The sequence below is a fragment of the Cetorhinus maximus genome, unplaced genomic scaffold (assembly GCF_964194155.1).
Source record: "Cetorhinus maximus unplaced genomic scaffold, sCetMax3.hap1.1 HAP1_SCAFFOLD_480, whole genome shotgun sequence".
In the NCBI taxonomy this organism is placed as follows: Eukaryota; Metazoa; Chordata; class Chondrichthyes; order Lamniformes; family Cetorhinidae; genus Cetorhinus; species Cetorhinus maximus.
Genome location: NW_027596422.1, coordinates 138,776 through 161,618, shown reverse-complemented (window position 1 = coordinate 161,618; position 22,843 = coordinate 138,776). Strand labels below are relative to the sequence as shown.

General features: G+C 46.6%; 1 pseudogene; it reads right to left on the bottom strand.

The window, feature by feature from the left end:
• Window positions 1-903: 903 nt before the first annotated feature.
• LOC144673807 (zona pellucida sperm-binding protein 3-like) lies at window positions 904-22,636 on the bottom strand (annotated as a pseudogene).
• Window positions 22,637-22,843: the final 207 nt, after the last annotated feature.

The following is a 22,843-nucleotide window of genomic DNA, read 5'->3' as shown; positions in this document are numbered from 1 at the left end:
CAAACATGGTGGATGTGCTCTCAAAATGGCAGCTGCTCTTCGGACGAAGAAAGGCAAGGGCGGCACCTACAGAAGAAGCGGAAAAGCTCTAGGGAGTTGGAGGACGAGGCACCCGAGCTCCAGAACATTGGAGACAATGAGGAGACCAGCGCACCCCAACTTTGCCCACAACCCGAAGAGGCCAGCTCACCCCAACCCCAGCAATCTGGGAGCAGTGAAGCGCTCAGCGCACCCCAGCTCCGGGAAGCCGGGAGCAGCAACGCCAAAGAGGGGGAGAGGATTGGAGAAGCTTCTCCAACAGAGGACATTTCAAATCCCGTTCTCTACACGAATCCCCAGATGCCACCTGAGCAGAACATCTCCAATGGGGAGGTTCAGGACAGTTTCCTCAGCCCATCCAAAGTGAGGCAATTTGTGAACACTATGGGTAAGCAGGAGCAGACCAAAGTTCTGGGACTCTCAGAGGCAACAGGTTTGGTAAGAGACTAAATGCTTTAAAATGGGTGTAAAGATTGTATCCAGAAATGTGCGTAGCATTAAATCTACTACTCGATGTGTTGCGACCTTGGACTACCTTGCCAAGGTCAAAGCTGACCTGTTGTTTCTGCAGGAGTGTGCGATACCACTTCTCATCTCCTGCAGGGGTCCAAGTGAGGCCTCACCCTCCCACTTCAATCCAGCTTCACTCTCTGCAACATCAAACATTCCAGTTAGAGAGGGGAAAGGGGGACGTCCAACATCTAGAGGATCAATGTCCCACCAGCTTCAGGTACAAGATCTCTCCTTCCTCTGGGACCTAACCACAACTCCCTTGTGGCACCACAGTTACCCACATGGCAACAGGCACAAATGTCAATGCTCGATTCCTCCAATGGGGTGCAGCTAAACAAGAGAAATAGCCCATCAACCAGGTTGTGCATCACATCCCCACACAACATCGCTGATGGTGAGAGGGGGAACTGACACATTCTGCACCTTCTGGAAAGTACAAGCTTTGTTCCTGGAATCCCTCTGATCCAATGGAGCAACTTTCAGGTGACAGGTGATGAAAATCTGAGGGACACATTCAACACAAGTCATGATTCAGTGACTCCCTCCCAACATGGAGACCCCAATGATCAGCTTCCTCTTACCAAGGAACGGTCATCTCCAAGGAAACGGAATGCATCCAGGTCAAACCGGAGCTTGTCCAGCTCCCGCTCGTCTCTTGGCAACACAAAGGTTGAAAAGGAGTCCAAGCTTTGCTGTCCAGGAGGCAACTGAAGAAAGATTAAAAAGGGACAGAAAGTGAATCAAGTGAAGCCATTGAGATGGGACCAGCTGGAGAAAGCAGAGAGCTCCTTACCCATTGTGGTCAATGAAGCTGTCTCTCGGGGTGGAGTCCTTGTCTGGGCTCAATGTAGCTACACAGCGGTCATTGTGGAGCTTCAGGGGCATGTGGTTGGTCATTGAAACAGAGGCCTCAATGTGAATGAGCTCACCCAGGTAGTAGACAGTCGAAGTGCGCTCTGTAAGCCAGTCACCTGAAGTACAAGAGGACAAGGGTTAGAGACAGTGGCTGTAACTCCCAGTGAGTGACTACAGGAAATCACTCCCCATCCACCCATCACATACCATTCATTAGGCGCAGAGAGAATGACAGATGCCCTTCTCCAGACTTGGTGGAGCTGAATGGGATCCAGGTGGGCTTGATGGGGTCACTGCTCACATTGCCCTTCCTGGAAAGGCAGGGGAGTCATTTTAGGACATCTTCAGAGACCACCAGCAGCTGTAGATCTTATTGACAAAGCGAGTAAAGATTCTCACCTCAAATAACGACACTCAATGGGAACGACAGCTCCATTCGTTCTCACAATGACAGATCCATGATACTCTGGGGTGTGGTTCAGGTGGGTGGTGTAGATGAGGAAATCTCCAATCATCTGAAAGAATCAGATGAAGGAATGAAGAACTGATCTGAAATGAGAATGTTCTCCACAGGGGTTAACAATGAAGTCATCCCATCCCCTGAAAACAATTCTGAGGAGGATTGACAGGGTCAGTGTGAAGAGGCTGCTTCCCACCAGCTGGAGGAGAGTTGATTATTAGGGGTAGGCGTCTCAGGTCAGGGGGTCACTTAAGATTAATGTGACAGGGAATTACTTCATTCAACAGGTGGTGAATCTTTGGGATTCTATCCCAGAGAGCTGTGAATGCTCAGTCACCGAGTACATTGGAGACAGATGGATTTATTTTGGGGAATGAAGGGAATGTTATGATGTGGCAGATGATGCTAGTCAGGTGGATCAAATCTACGAGGGAAACTTGATCAGGCACTCAACTGTTTTGCAATTAGTATTTTATTTTGAGATCAGTGCCCGGAATTCAGGAACAGCAAAGACTGCCACAAATTCAGGAGGTTTAGATAAAAATGTAAACATTTAAAGAAAAGATTAAGCACATCCATTAGGTCTACAAATTACTATAAGAACTCCCAAAATTATGATTAACCTGGCTCCCAGTGACACCTTCATTAAGGCAACAGTTAAAAAACAGATTTGTACAGACCCAGGCAAAGCAACACCACCTGGACAGGAGAATTCAATACGAATTGACATATCCTTGGTTCCTTTAGACAGGAACTTGATGCAGAGGCTGGAGGCTTCTCACATTTGTGAAAGATCTTAGGATGTCTTCACCACTGACTCAGCCTCATCCCCTCTACAGGTAAATTCCATTGTTCCCATATCTTGTTGCAACTTCACTTTTCATAATATAAAACTTGAGTACTAATTTATCAGTAACCTTTTGAAAAAAATAACACTTCAGCTTAGTTTCTGAAAGCTGGGTGTAACATCCCACCATCGCTTGGAAATTCAAGCTATCCAAATTTTATTGAGAAAGCAAATTTTCATCACATCTCATTCTAAACCTGGTTTGATTAAAATGGACTGAATCCTCCAGGTGGATTGATCTGAATGAGGGGAATTGAGATGAAAATCCTCAAAACAACAAAAGGAAAAGCTTGGAGGATCCAAAGAGAAGGTTCAAGACCAATGGGGCTGATGTCATAGGTTGGAGAGACTCAGGGACCAGTTAAAGTAAAGTACAATACAAGATAGAAAGCTAATTTGTAGTTTTATAAAGCAGGAGACAGCTATCTCCTCAATATCATTGACATCTCACCCATTGTTGGAATGAAGAGTGGGAAACAACCTACAGCCCAAGCTTAGAGCAAGAGCTGAGGATTCCCATTACCTGCAACCTGCTGCCACACTCATGGAGTCCATAGTCAAAGAGGACAGTGTGGTTCTGAGAGTAGATCCTGGCTGGCCGACAACCTGCTGTCCACCAGGGTCAGGTCAGCAGCTTTGATCAGGTGCCAGGTTCCAAATAAATCCAGCTGGACCCTGAGCAGCAGCTTGTCCTCTCCACACTGCACCATCACAGTCTGCAGTGGAGACACACTTCCACCCTCAGACACACGGAAATGGGAACCAAAGGGAGGCCCAGGAGGAGAGACTGTCTGAGGCACAGGGGTGGCTTTGACTCTGCTCCATGGAAACCTCTGGCCCAGAAACAGTTGCCAAGTATCAGAGCCACAAACAGCTCCAACTAACACCAGCACTGGGAACAAAGCCCTCACTACAAAATCCCCCATGATACCAAACAACTCAACCATCCCTTCAGCCACCGAGCAGCACCTTTTATACACACAAGCTGCACTCACCTGACACCAATGAGACCAGAAGCAGCAACATTGAACCAATTAACCGGCCCCAAACTCCACAATCTCCACCAATGACAGAACTCATGGATTTATTACCAGGAAGGCTGATTTTATTTGGACCAATAGGAGTTGGTCTGGGGGGGGGAATGATGTCGATGAACAAAAGGGAAGGTGCGTGATAGGGTGGAGGGCAGGAGAGATTAAAGGATAAAAGGTTTCATGGTGCAAAAGCCAAAGGCAGTGGTAATGGGTAAAGTAAAGAAACAAAAGATGTGTCCAGATGAGGTGTGAATGGCTGCATAGCAACCGTCTGAATGTAACGTAGAATCGTAGAATTTTTACAACACAGAAAGAGGCCACTCGGCCCATCGTGTCTGCCCCGGCTGAAGAACGAACCCCCCCCAGCCTAATCCCACTTTCCAGCACTTGGTCCGTAGCCCTGCAGCTTCCGGCAGTTGAGGTGCATATCCAGACACCTTTTCAATGAGTTGAGGGTTCCGGCCTCTACTCCCCTTTCAGGCAGTGAGTTCCAGACCCACACAATCCTCTGGGTGAGAAAAGGTTTTCCTCATCTCCCCTCTAATCTTTCTATCAATCACTTAAAATCTATATCGCCTCGTCAATGTGCTCTCTGCTAAAGTAAATAGGCCCTTCCCATCCAGTCTATCCAGGCCCTTCACAATTTTGTACATCTCAATCAAATCTCCCCTCAGCCTCCTCTGTTCCAAGGAGAACAACCCCAGCCTCTCCGATCTTTCCTCATATTTGCAATTTTCCAGCCCAGGCAACATCCTGGTAAATCTCCTCTGTTCCCTCTTGAATGCAATTACATCCTTTCTGTAACAAGATGACCAGAACAGCACACAGTACTCAAGCTGTGGCCTAACTAATGTTTTCTATAGTTCCAGCATAACCTCCCTGTTCTTATATTCTACACCTCGGCTAAGAAATGAAAGGATTCCATCAGCCTTCTTAACCAAATTCTCAACCTGTCCTGCTACATTCTGGGATCTGTGGACATTCACTCTATGACCCCTCACTTCCTCTACACCTCTCAGTTTCCTCCCATTTATTGTGTAATCCTTTGCCTTGTTTGACCTCCCCAAATGCATCATCTCACACTTCTCTGGGTTGAATTCCATTTGCCACTTTTCTGCCCACTTAACCAGTCTATTGATGTCTTCCTGCAGTCCACAGCAACTCTCCTCACTATCAACCAATTTTTCTGCAAACTTCTTGATCATTCTACTTTTATGCCCAAATCATTAATATAGACCACAAAAAGCAGGGGGCCCAGTACTGAGCCCGGCAGAACCCCACTGGAAACAGCCTTCCAGTCACAAAAACATCCATCCTTTGTTTCCTGCCACTGAGCCAATTTTGTATCCAGCTCGCTACGTTCCCCTGGATCCTATGGGCTTTTATTTTTTTAAGCAGTCTGCCATGTGGAACCTTGTCGAAAGCCTTGTTATAATCAATGTGTATCACATCAACTACACCACCCTCATCAATCCTACTTGTTACTTCCTCAAAAACTTCAATCTAATTAGTCAGATATGATCTGTGTACTATAGGCCCCCAAACAGTCAGGGAGAGATAGAGGATCAAATATGTAGACAAATTTCAGAGAAGTGTAAGAATAATAGGGCAGTAATGGTAGGGGATTTTAACTACCCAAATATTAACTGGGATAGTTTCAGTGTGCAAGGTAGGGAGGGAGTAAAATTCTGAAGTTGCATCCAGGAGAACTTTCTTAGACAGTGCGTAGAAAGCCCAGCAAGGGAGGGGGCAGTTCTGGACCTAATATTCTGAAATGAGCCCGGGCAGGTGGAAGGCATATCAGTAGGGGAGCATTTTGGAGATAGTGACCATAACTCAGTTAGATTTCGGATAGTTATGGAAAAGAATAAGGTTGGGCCAGGAATAAAAGTTCTAAACCGGGGAAAGGCTAATTTTACTAAGATGAGATGCGATTTGGCACAAGTGGACTGGGAGCAGCTACTTGCAGATAAAACTGTCAGAGCAGTGGGGGGTCTTCAAGGAGGTAATAGCAGAAGCACAGGGCAATTATGTTCCCGTAAAGGCAACGGGTGGGGGGAACCAATCCTGGAGAACCCTGGATGTCAAGAGGCATAAAGGTTAGGATGAAGAAAACAAGAGAAGCTTATGCCAGATACCGAGGGCTCAATACAGCTGAGTCCTTCCTGGAATGTAAAAAGTGTAGAGGGAACTTAGAAAGGAAATTAGGAAAGCTAAGAGAGTGCATGAGAAAGCATTGGTGGATAGAATAAAGGAAAACTCAAAGGGGTTATTTAAATATATATAGGGTAAGAGAATAACTAGGGAAAGAGTAGGGCCAATTTGGGATAATAGAGGTAATCTGTGTGTGGACCCGGAAGACATGGGTGCAGTCCTCAATGAGTCCTTTACGTCGGTCTTCACAATGGAAAAGGACGACTCAGATACAGATATCAGGGTGGAGGACTGTGAAATATTAGAGGAAATTAACATAGAGAGCGAGGGGGCACTTGCAGGTCTAGCGGCCTTAGAAATGGATAAATCCACAGGCCCGGATGAGATATATCCCAGGCTGTTGAGGGAGCCTAGGGAAGAGATTTCAGGGGCCCTGGCAATAATTTTCAAATCCTCTCTGGCCACAGGTGTGATGCCAGAGGACTGGAGGACTGCTAAAATTGTTCCAATATTAAGAAAGGGAGGAATGGATAGATCAGGAAATTACAGGCCAGTCAGTCTAACCTCAGTGGCGGGGAAGTTACTAGAAAGAATTCTGAGGGGCAGAATATATCTGGCCTTGGAGAGACAAGGATTAATCGGGGACAGTCAGCATGGGTTTGTTAAGGGAAGGTCGTGTTTGAAAAATTTGATCGAATTTTTTGCGGAGGTAACCAGGAGTGTTGATAAGGGTAATGCATTTGACTTTAGCAACGCTTTTGAAAAGATCCCCCATGGCAGACTGGGCATGAAAGTAAGAGCCCATGGGATCCAAGGCAAAGTGGCATGTTGGATCCAAAATTGGCTGAACTACAATGTCAGCATTCTCCCCCTCTTTTGTTAAGACAGATGCAAAGTATTCATTCAGACCCACACCCACATCCTCCGCCTCCACCCACAGGTTACCTTTTCGGTGTTTTATGAGCACCACTCTTTCCTTCGTGATCCTCTCACTCTAAATTGATCAATCATCTTTGTGTTGATTTTGCTTGCCAATATTCTTTCATGCCCTCTCTTTACTGTCCTAATTTCCTTTTTGATTTCACCCCTCCGCTTTCCCTACTTCTCTCAGCTTGATCTCTTTGTCTAAGTCATTAACAGGGATTGTAAATAGTTGAGGCCCCAGCTCTGATCCTTGCAGAAATCCCCTAGTTAGCGGCTGAGAAAACGAAAATGTCCCGTTTATCCCTACGCTCTGCTACTTCTCCATTGTCCAATCATCCACCCATGCTAAATGGATACATGGATCCATGTCAGAAGTTTAATGGTTAATTTGAGACAATGTCAGAAGAGTAAAAATACAATTTTAGAAGCAAACAAGCTCTAACAAAATGGCCCAGGGAACTTGTTTTCAATAACATCCATTGCATCCGTGATCCCGGGCTGGAGTAACAGAGAATTCCTCTGAATACATTCAGAAATCCTTGGATATACTCATCAGGTCTGACAGCATCTGTACAGAGAGAAATCGAGTTAACATTTCAGGCATCAGAACTGGACAAGTTTGAAATGTCATCGACTTTAAGCAACAGGAGGGTGAGAAAAAGGACAATAGGGAAGCTCTGTGATTGGGTGTAAGACAGGGAGAGATTAAATGACAGAAGAGTTAGTCGTGCAGAGTCAAAGGGAGTGGAAATGGGACAAGTAAAGAAACAAAAGATGTGCATCGAGCAGTTGTGCTGCATTCCGAATGTGAGAACAAGAGTAAGAGTGAAACATGAAAAGAAATGGAGACAGTATGGAGACAGAGATTCCAGTCTGTAATGGTTGAACTCAGTGTTGAGTCTGGAAGGCTGTAAAGTATCCAATTGAAAGATGAGGCCAGAATCTTCCGAGGAATGTCAATCACTGTCGGATTGCCACTCCGCTCCTACTATCCTCCAGCACACCGGAGCGCGGCGTTCCTGACCAGGTCTTCCCATCCCGGCTTCTCCAGAAATGCGGAGCGAGCCTGAAATGGAACTGCTTCTTCCTAGCGTCGGATCGTTGGGGGAGGACAGGCCACGCCCCCTTTTTACAACACCAGCTGCCGGATTTTTTGTTATTCATTCACTGGATGTGGGCTTCACTGGCTGGGGCAGCATTTATTGCCCATCCCTAGTGGCCCTCGAGAGGGAGGTGGTGAGCTGCCTTCTTGAACCACTGCAGTTCATGTGGTGTAGGTACACGCACAGCGCTGTTAGGAAGGGAGCTCCAGGACTTTGACCAGTAAGTAAAGAGTTTAAATGTCCCAAAGCTTCTTTGGAAAGCTACAGAGAGAAGGTAAGTGAGTAATGGGGGTGGGCGGGCAAGGGGGTAGGTTGTGTGAGGTAAATGGGTAAGGGGATAGGATGTCAGGTAGGTAAGGTGGAAGCTGGGTAGGTTGGCAGGTGGGTGAGGTGGGCAGTTTGGCAGGTGGGTAAGCGGGTAGCTGGGGCAAAGGCTAGTCAGGTTGAGTCGGGGGAATAGGGTGCGTCGGCGGAGTCGGGTGGAGCAGCTAGTCAGGTCGAGTTGGGGGTGTTGGGAGGTCAATGGGGAGTCAGGTGTCAGGGGGTAGTTGGGGGTCACGAGGCAGTCAGGTGGGGGGGACATGGTGAGTGATTGGTCGGTCAGCTGTGCAGTTACCCAGGAGTTAGACTAGGTTTTCATCGGTCTAACATTTCCTGGTTATCTATTCAGGTAAGTACACGGGAACTGTTTGAAGTTGGAGACTTTTGCGGAGGGTCCCAGTGAGCAGGTGAATTGCCCATCAGATGTTCAAACTTCCCTGGCAGTTCCCGCAGAGTCAGTGCGTTGGGACTTCCGATAATGTCCCATGGCGCATCTTCCGGGGTACATCCATCCGGACTCCGACTATCCGGAGATCAGAAGCTCTCTGCTGAGGAATTCAGAGCTGGAGATTGCCTGTGAAATCAACCTAAAAACTGAAAGCTGCCTCACAGTGTTTGACAAGGAGTTAAATACACCGCAGTGTTTATTAAAAGTTCATCTCATGGGGTTTGTTACTGAGCCCCCAGAGCAGGACAGGCCCAGGCTCCAGATTATGCTGTGTTAGCTGAAGTCTCCTGGTGTGATAGCGAGCCAAACGGAGCACGGAGCTCCATCCCGGGCCTGCGTTGAGTGAGCTGATCCCGTGCCAGAGATCACCCAATGCCCTCCCCTACGTCCTGTCACCATGTGGAAATCTCCCAATTCCCAGTTCCATGTCACCTTGGCAACAGGCCTCTCCCCTAATGCTTTTTCACCATGGGAACAGGCCCCACCCTCAGTCTCCCATCACTATTGGCCGCAGGCTGTACCCTCACTTCACTGTCACTGTGGGAAACAGGACCCACCCCCATTCCCTATCACCATGGGGAACAGGACATGGCCCCTGCTGGAAATGTGAAATAAAATGAGAAGGTGCCTGAAGCTCTCAGTGATTCAGTTTTTCTGATCAATGAATGAGTCGAACAATTTGGGTGAAGGGATATTTCAGCATATCCTTCAGATGTTCTCTAAACTTAGTCTGGGTCACGGCATAAATACAAGTGTTTGTGCAGCAACTCAGGAGCTGCAGCATGAAGCCCAGTTCCAGCACAACTTCATCAATCCAAACAGAATCATATCCCAAATCCCACATCCGGTACCACACAGAATAAACCATTAACGTCGTCCATAACAGGATGAAATTTGCCGAGATAACAAACAGTAAAATGTTGGATTTCCTTCGACTCTCCATCTCTGGGTCTCTGGGACTCTCCCCACTGCTGTCAGCCCGGAGTCTCCTGCGGGCTCTGCTGCTCACTAAAATGTGTCTGACAGTGAAAACATTGAGCAGCAAAATCACAACAAATGGGACCGCTGGGTTTAGAATATTATGGAGGAACTCAATTGATCCCCAGACTTGAGAATACTGAATACCCCCTGTTACATCACAAAACCAGGGGACATTCAACAGCAAATATTCACCTATGAACATAAAATACCAGAAAGTGTTCTTTAAACAGCTCAGCACAGTCACTGTTCCCAGAACCACAGTCGCTGTTTTCTCAGTGCAATATTTACTTTTCAGCTTCTGGACACAAATGGCCACAAATCGGTCAATGGTGAAAGTGACAGTGAACTAGACAGAACAGTCAGTGGCTACATAAAGGAAAACAGCGTGTATGTTACACACGGGAATGGAAAACAGGAACTGGAACTGCTCCCCATAAACAATTGGTATGTGTCTTAATATCAGGTCCAGGATAATGACCAGTAGATCTGCCACTGCCATGGCCACCAGGTAGCAAGTAACACATTTGGAGAGACCGCACTTTTGCTGAGACAGTATTCTAATCGCCATTAAGTTAACTGTGAAGAAGGAAAATAAAGTGGGGTAAAATACATCAGGTTGAGAACAACGTTACTAGCTTGATTGAGAACTTATTAAGGTTTTAACATTTGTTATTGAATTCAGTCATATATTGAAATGAGGCCCAAACAATCCTCATCCACCACCACTCTCCTCTGTCTGGCTGAACTTGTTCTCCCACTGAATAACTTTTCCTTTAACTTGTCTCACTTCCTCCAACTAAAAGGTGCGGCTATGGGAGTGGAGCAGAGGCAAGTCAGGAACCAGGATCAGCATAAATAGATACTTGGGCTCAGAGCACAGCCTTTCTTGCCTGAGAGTGGAGCAGAGGCAAGTCTGGAACCAGGAGCATTTCAGCTTCTGTAGAAGCTGAGTGGTAAAAGCAACTGTGACATCACATGAAACCAGTAAGCTGATTGGCTGGTAAGAGCTTGGTGTAAGGGTTAGTGTGTTAAAAGCCAGCTTAGGATGCAGGAGTTAAAGTAGGTCTTGTAAATAACAAGAAGTAAAACTTTAAAATAAAAAATATATATACAACAAAATAAGTAAAATAAAATAGCTAAAATAAAATAATTAAAATAAATACTTAAAACACATACCCGTGTAATTAAGGAATGTGTAACTTTTAGTTGTAATTGTGGGTGATGCTAGCATTTAATAAACACAGTACTGTACTATACGTGGGAAATATTCCAAATTAATTAAGAAAATAATTTTTTTAAATGAGTAATTTAGAATAAATTATAAAATAAATACCGTAGTAAATGCTTCATACAAAGTTTAAGGTATGTCAGCGCAGCTCGGCCATGTGGAATGTACATCCTGTGGGATGTGGGAAGTCGCGCAGGCACAGAGTGGACTCAATGATCATATCTGCAGGAAGCGTCACTAGTGGCAGAAAGTTGAGCTCTGATTTGGGGAGCTTGAGTGGCTGCTGGAGTCACTGCAGTACATCCACAAGGCCGAGGATAACGTGGATAGCACTTTTAGAGAGGTAGTCACACAGCAGGTTCGAAGAACACAGAGAGGGAATGGGTGACCGCCAGAGTATCTAGGAGAAACAGGCAGGTAGTGCAGGAATCTGCTGAGGCTACCTCACTCTCTAACTGCTTTTCCATTTTGGATACTGGTGAGCGAGATGGTTCCTCGGAGGGCGATATCAAGAGCCAAGTTCATGGCACCACAGGTGGCTCAGCTGCACAGGAGGGGAGGAGGAAGGGCGGGAGTGCTATAGTAGTAGGGGATTCCATAGTTAGAGGAGCAAACAGGCATTTCTGTGGCCATAGACATGACTCCAGGATGGTATGTTGCCTCTCTGGTGCCAGGGTCAAGGATGTCACAGGGCAGCTGCAGAACATGCTTTTGGGGGAGGGTGAACAGCCAGAGGTCGTGGTCCCCATTGGTACCAATGATATAGGTAGGAAAAGGGATGAGGTCCTGAAACCAGATTTTAGGGAGTTAAGAAGATAATTAAAAAGCAGGACCTCAAGAACAGTAATGACAGGATTATTCCCAGTGCCACGTGCCAGTGAGCACAAGAATAGGAAGATTGAGCAGTTCAACACGTGGCTAGAGAAATGGAGGAGAAGGGAGGGCTTTAGATTTCTGAGGCATTGGGCCAGGTTCTGGGGGAGGTGGGACCTGTACAAGCTGGACGATCTACACCTGAATATGACTGAGATGAATGTCCTCGCGGGGAGCTTTGCTAGTGCTATTGGGGAGGGTTTAAACTAGATTGGTATGGGGATGGGACCCTGAGGGGAAATTCAGAGTGGAGAGGAGAAAAACTGGCAGTGGGGAGTAGGGAAGCATCAACTGATACCAAGGATATATCAGCCAGTTGTATCAAGGTTAATAGAACCTTGGAGAGTTTGTTAGAACTAGAGTAGGCAACAGTAAGTCATTAGATGGGACCAGAATGAGGGGGAAAGGATAAAAAGCCTAAATCAGGGCTAATGTGCATGTGTGTGAAAGCACGGAGTGTGGTTAATAAGATTGGTGAACTGCAGGCACAGGTTAACAAATGGAATTATGTGATACTATTGTTATAACAGAGACCTGGCTCAAAGAAAGGCAGGACTGGGCTAAATATTCCTGGTACAAGGTGTTTAGGAGAGACAGGAAAGGAAGAAAATGTGGTGGTGGGGGTTAGGGTGGCAGTGGGAAGTGGCAATTCTGGTTAAAGATGGCATTACAGGATTGGAGAGAGAAGATGTTCCAGAGGGGTCAAGGACAGAATCTCTCTGGCTGGAGGTAAGGAATGAAACAGGTGCAGCAACATTGATTATATACGACACAGACCACAAACTAGTGGAAGGGATATGGGGAAACAAATTTGCAAAGAAATTATGGAGAGGTGCAAGAGTTATAGAGTAATCAGAATGGGAGACTTCAATTATCCGAATATGGACTGGGATAGGAATAATACAAAGGGAAAAGTAGGCAAGAGTTCCTGGAATGTGTTCAAGATAATTTTCTGCATCTGTATGTTTCCAGTCCAACTAGAGGACATGTACTTTTGGACCTGGTTCTGGGGAATGAGTTGGCCCAAGTGGATCAAATATCAGTGGGAGAGCCTCTAGGGGACAGTGACCATTGTATCATAAGGTTTAGGTTAATCATGGAAAAGGACAGGGAACAATCCAGAATGGGGATAATTAATTGCGGGAAAGCCAAGTTCGATGGGATGAGAAGGCATCTGAGATGAGTGAGTGGGAATCAAATGTTGGCAGAAAATAGGGTGGCCGACAATGGGCCACCTTTAAAGAAAAAGTATTGCAGCAAATGTCAAGGGATATTCCCTGAAGGGGAAAGGTAGGACAAATAAATCCAGAGAACCCTGGATGATGAGAGAGATAGAAGATGAAAAGGAGGAAGTGCGCACACAACAGATGTCAGTTGAAAATACAATGTAAAATCAGCCTCAATATGGCAGGACCGGGGGGAAATGAAAAAACTAATAAGAAAAGCAAAGAGAGAGCATGAAAAGAGGCCGGCAGCGAACAGAAAAGGAAATCCCAAGGTCTTCTACAAGCATGTAAATAATAAAAGGGTGGTAAAAGAAAGAGTAGGGTTGATTAGGGTCAAAAAATGGGACTTGCATATGGAGGCTGGAGAAATAGTGCAGGTGTTGTCCGAGTACTCTGCATCTGTCTTTACAAAGGAAGAGGATCCTACCCAGGCCAAGGTGAGAGAGGAGGTAACTGGTACACTAGAAAAACTTACAATCAAGAGGAAGGAGATGTTGGAAAGACTATCTTTACTTAAAATAGATAAGGTACCAGAACCGGATGAGATGCATCCAAGAGTACAGAGAGAAGTGAGTGGAAATTGCAGAGGAAATAATGATAATCTTCCAGTCTTCCTTAGACACAGGGGAGGTGCCACACGACTGGAGAATTGCAAATGTTACACCCTTGTTTAAAAAGGGGTGCAAGGATTAAGCCGGCAACTACAGAGCAGTCAGAATGACCTCAGTGGTAGGGAAACTTCTGGAAACTACAGTATGGGGTAAAATCAATAGTCACTTAGACAAGTACATGATAATGAGGGAAAGCCAGCATGGATTCATTAAGGGAAAATCATGTTTAACTAACTTGCTGGAATTTTTTGAGGAAGTAACAGAGAAGGTTGATAAGGGAAACACTGTTGATGTGGTGTATATGGATTTTTAAAAAAGGCTTTTGATACAGTGCCACACAACAGACTTGTGAGAAAAATTCTAGGTCATGGAATAAAAGGGAAAGTAGGCACTTGGATAAGAAATTGGCTGAGTGACGGGAAACAGAGAGTAGCGTTAAATGGTGGTTTTTCTGATTGTGAAAGGTTTGTAGTGAAGTCTCCCAGGGTCAGAGTTGGGACACTTATTCTTCATGATATATATTAAGGACATAGACTGTTGTGTGCAGGGCATGGTTTCCAAATTTGCAGATGATACGAAGATTGGAAATGTTGTCAACTGTGATGGAGATAGTCTTGAACTTCAAAAGGACATAGACACGTTGGTGGATTGGGTAGACAAGTGGCAGATGAAGTTCAATGCAGAGAAGTGGCAGGAAAAAGATGGTGAGACCATCTAAAACAAAGGGAGGTGCAGGAACAGAGGGACCTCGGTGTATGCGTACATAGGTCATTGAAGATGGCAGGGCATGTTGAGAGAGCAATTAATAAAGCATATAGTATCTTGGGCTTTATTAATAGGGACATTGAGTACAGGGGTAAGGTGATCATGCTGAACTTGCATAAGACACTAGTTAGGTCTCATCTGGAGTACTGGGTCCAATTCTGGGCACCATACTTGAGGAAGGACGTAAAGTCATTGGAAAGAGTACAAAGGAGATTAATGAGAATGATTCTAGGGATGAACAACTGCAGCTATGAGGATAGACTCGAGTGATTGGGACACTTTTCCTTGGAAGAAAGAGGGCTGAGAGGAGACTTGATAGAGGTATTCAAGATCCTGAGGGATATGGACAGGGTAAATAGTGAGAAACTGTTCCCACTCAAGAAAACATCAAGAACCAAAGGGCACAGATTCAAAATAATGGGCAAAAGGAGTAGAAGGAGGAAAATTTTTTTCACCCAGAGGGTGGTGGAGGCAGGTTCGATCAAGGTATTCAAAAGGCAATTGGATTGCTAACGGAAAAGAGAGAATGTACAAGGTTATGGGGATAATGCAGGGGAGTGGGAAGAGGTAGAATGTTCTTTCAGAGAGCCAGTGCAGACTTGATGGGCCGAATGGCCTCCTTCTACACTGTAAAGATACTGTGATACTGTGGGTACCCGCATGGGCCCCAGTTATGCCTGTCTTTTTGTGGGATATGTGGAACGTTCCTTGTTCCAGTCCTACTCAGGCCCCCTCCCACATCACTATTTTCGATGCATTGATGACTGTATCGGTGTCGGTTTGTACTCTCATCGGTACCTGGAAAACGTATCGATTTTGCATCCAATTTCCACCCCTCTCTCACCTTCACATGGTCCATTCTGACACTTCCCTTCCCTTCCTTGACCTCTCTGTCTCCATTTATGGAGGTAGAATGTCCACCAATATTCATTACAAGCCCACTGACCTCCACAGCTACCTCGACTCCAGCTCCTCACACCCTGACTCCTGTAAAGACTCCATCCCATTCTCTCAGTTCCTTCACCTCCGTTGCATCTGTTCCAATGGTGCTACATTCCAAAATAGCGTATCTGGCATGTCATTCTCTTTCCTTAACCAATTATTCCCCGTCACTGTGGTTGACACGGCCCTCAACCATGTCCGACCCCTCTCCCACACCTCTGCCCTCACCGCTTCCTCTCCCTCCCAGAACCATGATCGTGTCCCCTTTGTCCTCACTTTTCACTCCACCAGCCTCCGCATTCAAAGGATCATCCTCCACCATTACCGCCAACTCCAACATGATGCCAACACAAAACATATCTTCCCCTCACCCACCCCCCCTACCAGCATTCCGTAGGGACCGTTCCCTCCCTACACCCTGATCCACTCCTCCATCCCCTTCCCACGGCACCTTCCCATGCAATCACAGAAGGTGCAACACCTGCCCTTTTACCTCCTCCCTCCTCACCGTCCAAGGGCCCAAACACTCCTTTCAGGTGAAACAGTGCTTCACTTGCACCTCCTTCAATTTGGTCAACTGCATTCGCTGCTGCTAACGCGGTCTCCTCTACATTGGGGACACCAAACGCAGACTGGGTGACCGCTTTGCGGAACACCTTCGGCCTGTCCACAAGCATCGGACAGAGTCAGCATGGATTTACGAAAGGGAAATCATGCTTGACAAATCTACTGGAATTTTTCGAGGATGTAACTAGCAGAGCTGATGAGGGGAAGCCAGTGGATGTGGTTTATTTGGGCTTTCAGAAGTCTTTCAACAAAGTTCCACATAAGAGATTAGCGTGAAAAATGAAAGCACGTGGGATTGGGGGTAGTGTATTGAGATGGATAGAAAACTGGTTGGCAGAAACAAAGAGTAAGAATAAACGAGTCTTTTTCCGAATGGCAGGCAGTGACTAGTGGGATACCGCAGGGATCGGTGCTGGGACCCCAGCTATTCACTATATATATTAATGATTTAGATGAGGGAATTAAATGTAATATCTCCAAATTTGCAGACGACACAAAGCTGGGTGGGAGGGTGAGCTGTGAGGAGGATGCAGAGATGCTTCAGTGTGATTTGGACAAGCTGAGTGAGTGGGCAGATACATGGCAGATGCAGCATCATGTGGATGAATTAGAGGTTATCCACTTTGGTAGCAAAAACAGGAAGGAAGATTATTACCTGAATGGCTATAAATTGACTGGAGGATGAGGAGCATGATGGACGCTGGGCTATTGGAGGACTGGTGGATAGGAGGTTGTTCGAGTGGGAGAATCAGATCCTCTTTCCCTCCCCCTACCCGGATTTTAACCTAGCGGCAGATTTAAAGATAAATCTGTTGAATGAGTTAATAAATTTTATTTATTCTGAGAGGGGAATGTGCAACGAGACCTGGGTGTCCTTGTACACCAGTCGCCGAAGGTAAGCATGCAGGTGCAGCAGGCGGTAAAGAAGGCAAATGGTATGTTGGCCTTCATAGTGAGAGGATTCAAATACAGGAGCAGGGATGTCTTGCTGCAATTATACTGGGCCTCGGTGAGACCATACCTGGAATATTGTGTGCGGTTTTGGTCTCCTTATCTGAGGAAGGATGTTCTTGCTATAGAGGGAGTGCAGCGAAGGTTTACCAGCTGATTCTTGGGATGGCGGGACTGACATATGAGGAGAGATTGAGTCGATTAAGATTATATTCTCTGGAGTTCAGAAGAATGAGGGGGGCTCTCATAGAAACCTATATAATTCTAACAGGGCTAGATATGGTGGATGCAGGAAGGATGTTCCTGATGGTGGGGGAGTCCGGAACCAGGGGTCACAGTCTGAGGATACGGGGTGGACCATTTAGGACTGAGGCGAGGAGAAATTTCTTCACCCAGAGACTGGTGAGCCTGTGAAATTTGCTACTACAGAAAGTAGTTCAGGCCAAAATATTGTATGTTTTCAAGAAGGAGTTAGATCTATCACTTGGGGAGAAAGGGATCAAAGCATATGGGGAGAAAGCGGGAGCAGGGTTGGATGATCAGCCATGATCATAATGAATGGTGGGGCAGGCTCGAAGGGCCGAATGGCCTACTCCTGCTCCTATTTTCAATGTTTCTATGTTTCTATGACCCAGACCTTCCTGTCGCTTGCCATTTCAACACACCATCCAGCTCTCATGCCCACATGTCTCTCCGTAGCCTGCTGCAATGTTCCAGTGAAGCTCAACGCAAACTGGAGGAAAATCACCTCATCTTCTGATTAGGCACTTTACAGCCTTCCGGACTGAACATTGAGTTCAACAACTTCAGACCATAAACTCTCTCAACCATCTCTAATCCTTTATTAATCCCACTTTCTTTATTTCAATTTAATTAAAATTTTTCTTCTTATTTATTTTCATTTTTAGTTTTATATATTTATTTTTATTTATTCATTGATTTTTAAAATCCTTTTCCCCCCACCCCTGCTCCCACAGGGCTTTCTGTCACTTGTTTCTATGTTGTACTTTCACAGAGCGCTGACCCTTGTTCTGCTATTAACACATTCTGCCGCTATCAGCACCTCCTTTAGTCCTCACAAAAAAAGCAGCTCTGAAGAAGAGTCACACGGACTCGAAACGTTAACTCTGCTCCTTGCTCCACAGGCGCTGCCGGGTCTGCGGAGCTTTTCCAGCAGTTTTTGTTTTTACTTCAGATTTCCAGCATCTGCAGCATTTTGCTGTCATTTCATTGAAATGATTGTACCTGAAAGAACAAATGTTCTTTCAAAGGGAAGGTCTATGATATGATGGAAGGCAGGACAGATTAAATGCTAAAAGGATGATACTGAAATTGTTGATGATGTCAGTGTTGATCCAAATGCTCCTCTCCAGCCTTTCAATGTCTGGCTAAAATAATTAAAATTCCCCAAGCGCCCCCGGTAATGATGTAGATCCATGGACCGGAAACATTAGCTCTGTTTCTCGCTCCATAGTTTCTTCCAGCCATGCTGACTATTTCAACAACAATAACATGTTTACACAGCACTTTCAGTGTATTAAAACATTCCAAGACTCTTAACAGGAGCATTATAAAACAAAAGGTGACACTGGAGCCACACAAGGAGTCCACAGCATTAAGCTTTGTCTGAGTGCAGCGAGTTTAAGTGTTTAGCTCCGGGAATTTGGGAAGTGAAAGAATTTTAAGGATTGATTCCTTTCTAAAATCTAGTTGAGTTTGCATATTATGTTTAACTTAAGTGTAACAGAAAATTGTAGTTTCTTTCAGTGTTAGTCATTTATTCTTTCATGGGATGTGGGCATCACTGGCTGGACCACCATTTATTGCCCTTCCCTAATTGTCCTTGAGAAGGTGGTGTTGAGCTGCCTTCTTGAACCGCTGCAGTCCATGTGGTGTAGCTTCACCCACTGTACTACAAGGAAGGGAGTTCCAGGATTTTGACCCAGCAATAGTGAAGGAACAGCAATATAGTTCCAAATCAGAATTGTGTGTAGCTTAGAGGGGAACTTGAAGATGGTGGTGTTTCTACGCATCTACTGCCCTTGTCCGTCAAGGTGGGAGTGGCTGTGGGTTTGGAAGGTGCTGTCGAAGGAGCCTTGGTGAGTTTGTGCAGTGCATCCTGTAGATGGTACACACTGCGGGCACTGTGCATTGGTGGTGGGGGGAGTGGATGTTGATGGTGGTGAATGGGGTGCCAATCAAGCCGGCTGCTTTGTCCTGGATGGTGTCCAGCTTCTTGAGTGTTGTTGGAGCTGCACTCACTTCGGGAAGTGCAGAGTATTCCATCACATTCCGGACATGTGCTTTGTGGATGGTACAGGCTTTGAGGAATCAGGTGATGAGTAACTCACTGCAGAATTCCGAGACCCTGACCTGTTCTTGTAGCCACAGTATGTTTTTGGCTGGTCCAGTTCAATTTCTAGTCAATGGTCAGCCCCCATGGGGTGGAATTTTCCATGCCCGCTGGCACTGGGCGTGATCGGTGGCATGAGCGGACAATATGGCCACGATGGCGGGAAACCAGTTCTCGACCGTCTGCTCAGCCTGCCGACAGCGGCCGTGTTTCCCGCCATCGGACATCGGGAACCTCATTGTCATACATCAGCCCATCATTTTCCGGCTAAGCCGCCGGAATCACCCTCCCCCCAACACCTCTCCCGCTGGATTGTGCGTCCAGGTCGGTGGGAAAGCACGCCGACGTGTTTCACAACAGCACAGAATCGACCTGCACTTGGCGGCTGCACTTTGAGGGGAATTCGGAGTTGAATACCTCGTATTAGGGAAACCTGTATGAAGTGACCATTCCTCTGAAATTCAGACAGTTCAGGCACAGCCACATTGATATGATTGGGGTCGGGCTCCGAGCTTATCTGCCCACTCAAGCAACGCAGAGGCATCAAAGAGCCACCAAGTTCTCCAGAGCTCCCCCCAGCACAGACTGCACATTCAGGAGCACTTTAGTGGACTGCAGAGCAGTTGGACTGCACACGTTGTACAATCTCCTCGCTAAAGCTGGCCATGGAGCAGTCACTGCTGGAGGTGTTCACAGCCTCTTGCAATGTAAACATCCCGGTTTGGACCAGCCTCCCCCATGGTTCAAGCTAACAGGGCAGCCATGCAGCGCACTAATCTCTGGCCATCCAAGTGGGGATCAGCTCTCTCCGGGAAATGTTAAGGGGCCGTCACACTTAACCAGGACAGGTTCTTAGTACACCCATGCTAACCAGGTGTCTCTCTCTTTAACCCAGCAGGAGGAGTACATTAGGATCATGGAGCCTGGCGAACTAGCTGTATGCCTGATGGCCTACAGAGAGCGAAGACGACGGAGGAGAGAGTGACTGAGGCTCCTGGCTGCGCAGAGGCAGGAGCAGCAACCTCAGGAAGAAGTGGGGCTGTGGCTCCCGCACACGCAGCCCAAGAGCCAGAGCGAGCCCTGGCTGGTTGGCGCCTAGCGACACCCAGGGTCTATAGACGCCGCCTTTCATTCCTGCAGATGACCAAGAACCAGTGTCTCTGCAGACTGTGCATGTCTGGGCACATCTGCCAGCTACTGCAGGATTTGGCACCACAGGGGCATGGAGGGCATCCACTGCCAGTGGCCATGAAAGTGACCACAGCGCTCAATTTCGACACCAATGGCTCCTTTAAGAGCTGCACAGGTGACCTCTGCAGGGCATCACAAGCCTCGACCCATAAATGCATCCATGAGGTCACGGATGCCATCGTCTCGAGTTGCTAGATTTATGGAGGATGATGACGACATGCAGTGAGGAGACACCATAGTCCCTCACATCGCATTTGTGAACGTTTGACTCCTGTCTGGCTTATGGCAGAATGTGAGAATGCTCCTGTCATGGAGACGCAGGGGAGGCCCTAATAGTCACTCAATTACAGGAAGATGATGATGACCATGCACTGCGCACACTCCATAAATCTTCACACAGCCTCTGAGAATGTCTGACTCCTGTCTGGCCGAGGGCAGCTCACTTGTTCTTTGTGATCAGGGTCATATCATAGAGATGCAGCCATAAAACTGTTAAAGTATCTGATCCTTTATCCACCTTCAGCACCTGTTGCTGTTGCTGTCCATCCTGCGGCCAGAGCGGGCGTAGAGGACATCCTGGCAGGTCTCTACGGCATCCAAAAGGTTCTCGAGGAACGTGTGGCTGAATCTGGGGCTGCAGTTCTCTTTAGTTTCAGGGCCATGTCTTCCATGCAGCAGTGGTGGTCTGGATGAACTGAAATATGTGCTTGTGGCTGGACTTTAAACATGGTGCCCGGCGAGATGCAGCGGCTGGGTGATGGCAGGCGGGTGAATGGGAGCCCGTTCGCCATGGAAACAGCAGGTTTCCCAGGAATGCAGAAATAATGTGCCGGGTTTGGGATGATACAGTGCGAAAACCCGACATCGAGGCCCACGGGTAAAACATCATTTTACCCACCCGCTACCGCACTTAGTGCCAACCTGGGAAAATTCCACCCATGATGTTGATAGAGGGGGGGGAGGGGGGTAACTACCAGGACACTCCCATGGGTGTAACGGGACTGCCACTGGTAACTCTTGCAGCTGTTGACATTGCACACAGTGTTTTACCACCCGTCCAATATCACCTTCCATCCCCAGCCACCAAAGAAAACTTTGCGCTATCGTCTTCATGCGTGAGATTCCTGGATGGGCACGTGTAGCTCTACTAAGAGTGGTTCCCTTCCTTGTGAAGGAACTACCACTCATACACCCCATAATAGAATACCATCATGACTGCTCATCTCGTATCTTCGGTTGCAAAATGGCTTCAATTCATCAGAGACTGGTTCCTGGGACCAGCCATGTAACACTTAGTCTCTCACTCGAGACAGGACTGGATCACAATTCGTCCAGTTTCTTATCTGCCTGGCACAGACTGGCGAGGAATCTTGGAAATTCATTACTAATATGAGTGCTTGAGGAATTGGGATGTGGTCATTGTTCTCTTGTAAAGGAAGGCGACTTAGGGCATCGGCATTTGCTATATGAATCCCTGGTCTATGTACAGAGGTTATTCATATGCTGCCAAAATTATGGCCCATCGTTATATTCGTGCTGACGCTATGGGTGATATAGCCTTTTCCTCACTAAAGACCCAAAAGTGGTTTGTGGTCTAATACGATCGTGAAATGTCGCCTGTGCACGTATTGGTGGAATTTGTTTTATGCCAAAAATAATGAACACACTTTCCTCTTGGAGCTGAGAATATCCTTTTTCAGCTGTGATAAGTGTCCTGGATACATAGCCTAATGGCCTCTCGGTGCTGTCATCCATTTTGTGAGATAGGACCGCTCCTAATCCATAGGGGGACCCGTCACAGGTTAGCACCAATTCCTTTGTCTGGTCATAATGCACTAACAAATTTGAAGAGTATAAGAGCTGTTTTACTTTCACAAAGGCTTCTTCTTGGGGTGACTTCCAAAACCAACCCTGTTTTTTTCCTAGCAGAGAATGTAGAGGGGCTAGAACTGTGGAATAATTTGGTAGAAATCGCCCATAATAATTTACCATCCCTGAAAATGATTTAAGTTCAGAGATGTTCTTAGGTGCAGGTGCCTCTCTTATTGCTTTACCTTTCTCCACAACAGGGTGTAACCCTTGGGCATCTTCCCAGAGGCCCAAATAAATGACTTTGTTTGCCTGAAAAGTGCATTTTTCCTTCTTCAGGAACACTCCTGCTTCCAAAAATTGTTCCCAAACTTCCTCCAGGTTTGCCAAGTGTTCCTTTTCTGTGAACCCAGTTATCAGTACGTTGTCCAGGTAGACCATTACTTGAGGTAGGCCCTGTAGTAAGCTCTCAATTGTCCTTTGGAAAATGGCACAGGCCGAGGAGACACCGAAGGGCAGGCATGTATGTTGATACCCTTTGTGGGTATTTATGGTCACAAATTCCCAGGAGGCATCTTCCAACTCCAGTTGCTGATATGCATGACTCATGTCAAGCTTTATATACGTTGTACTTCCTGCTATAGGTCT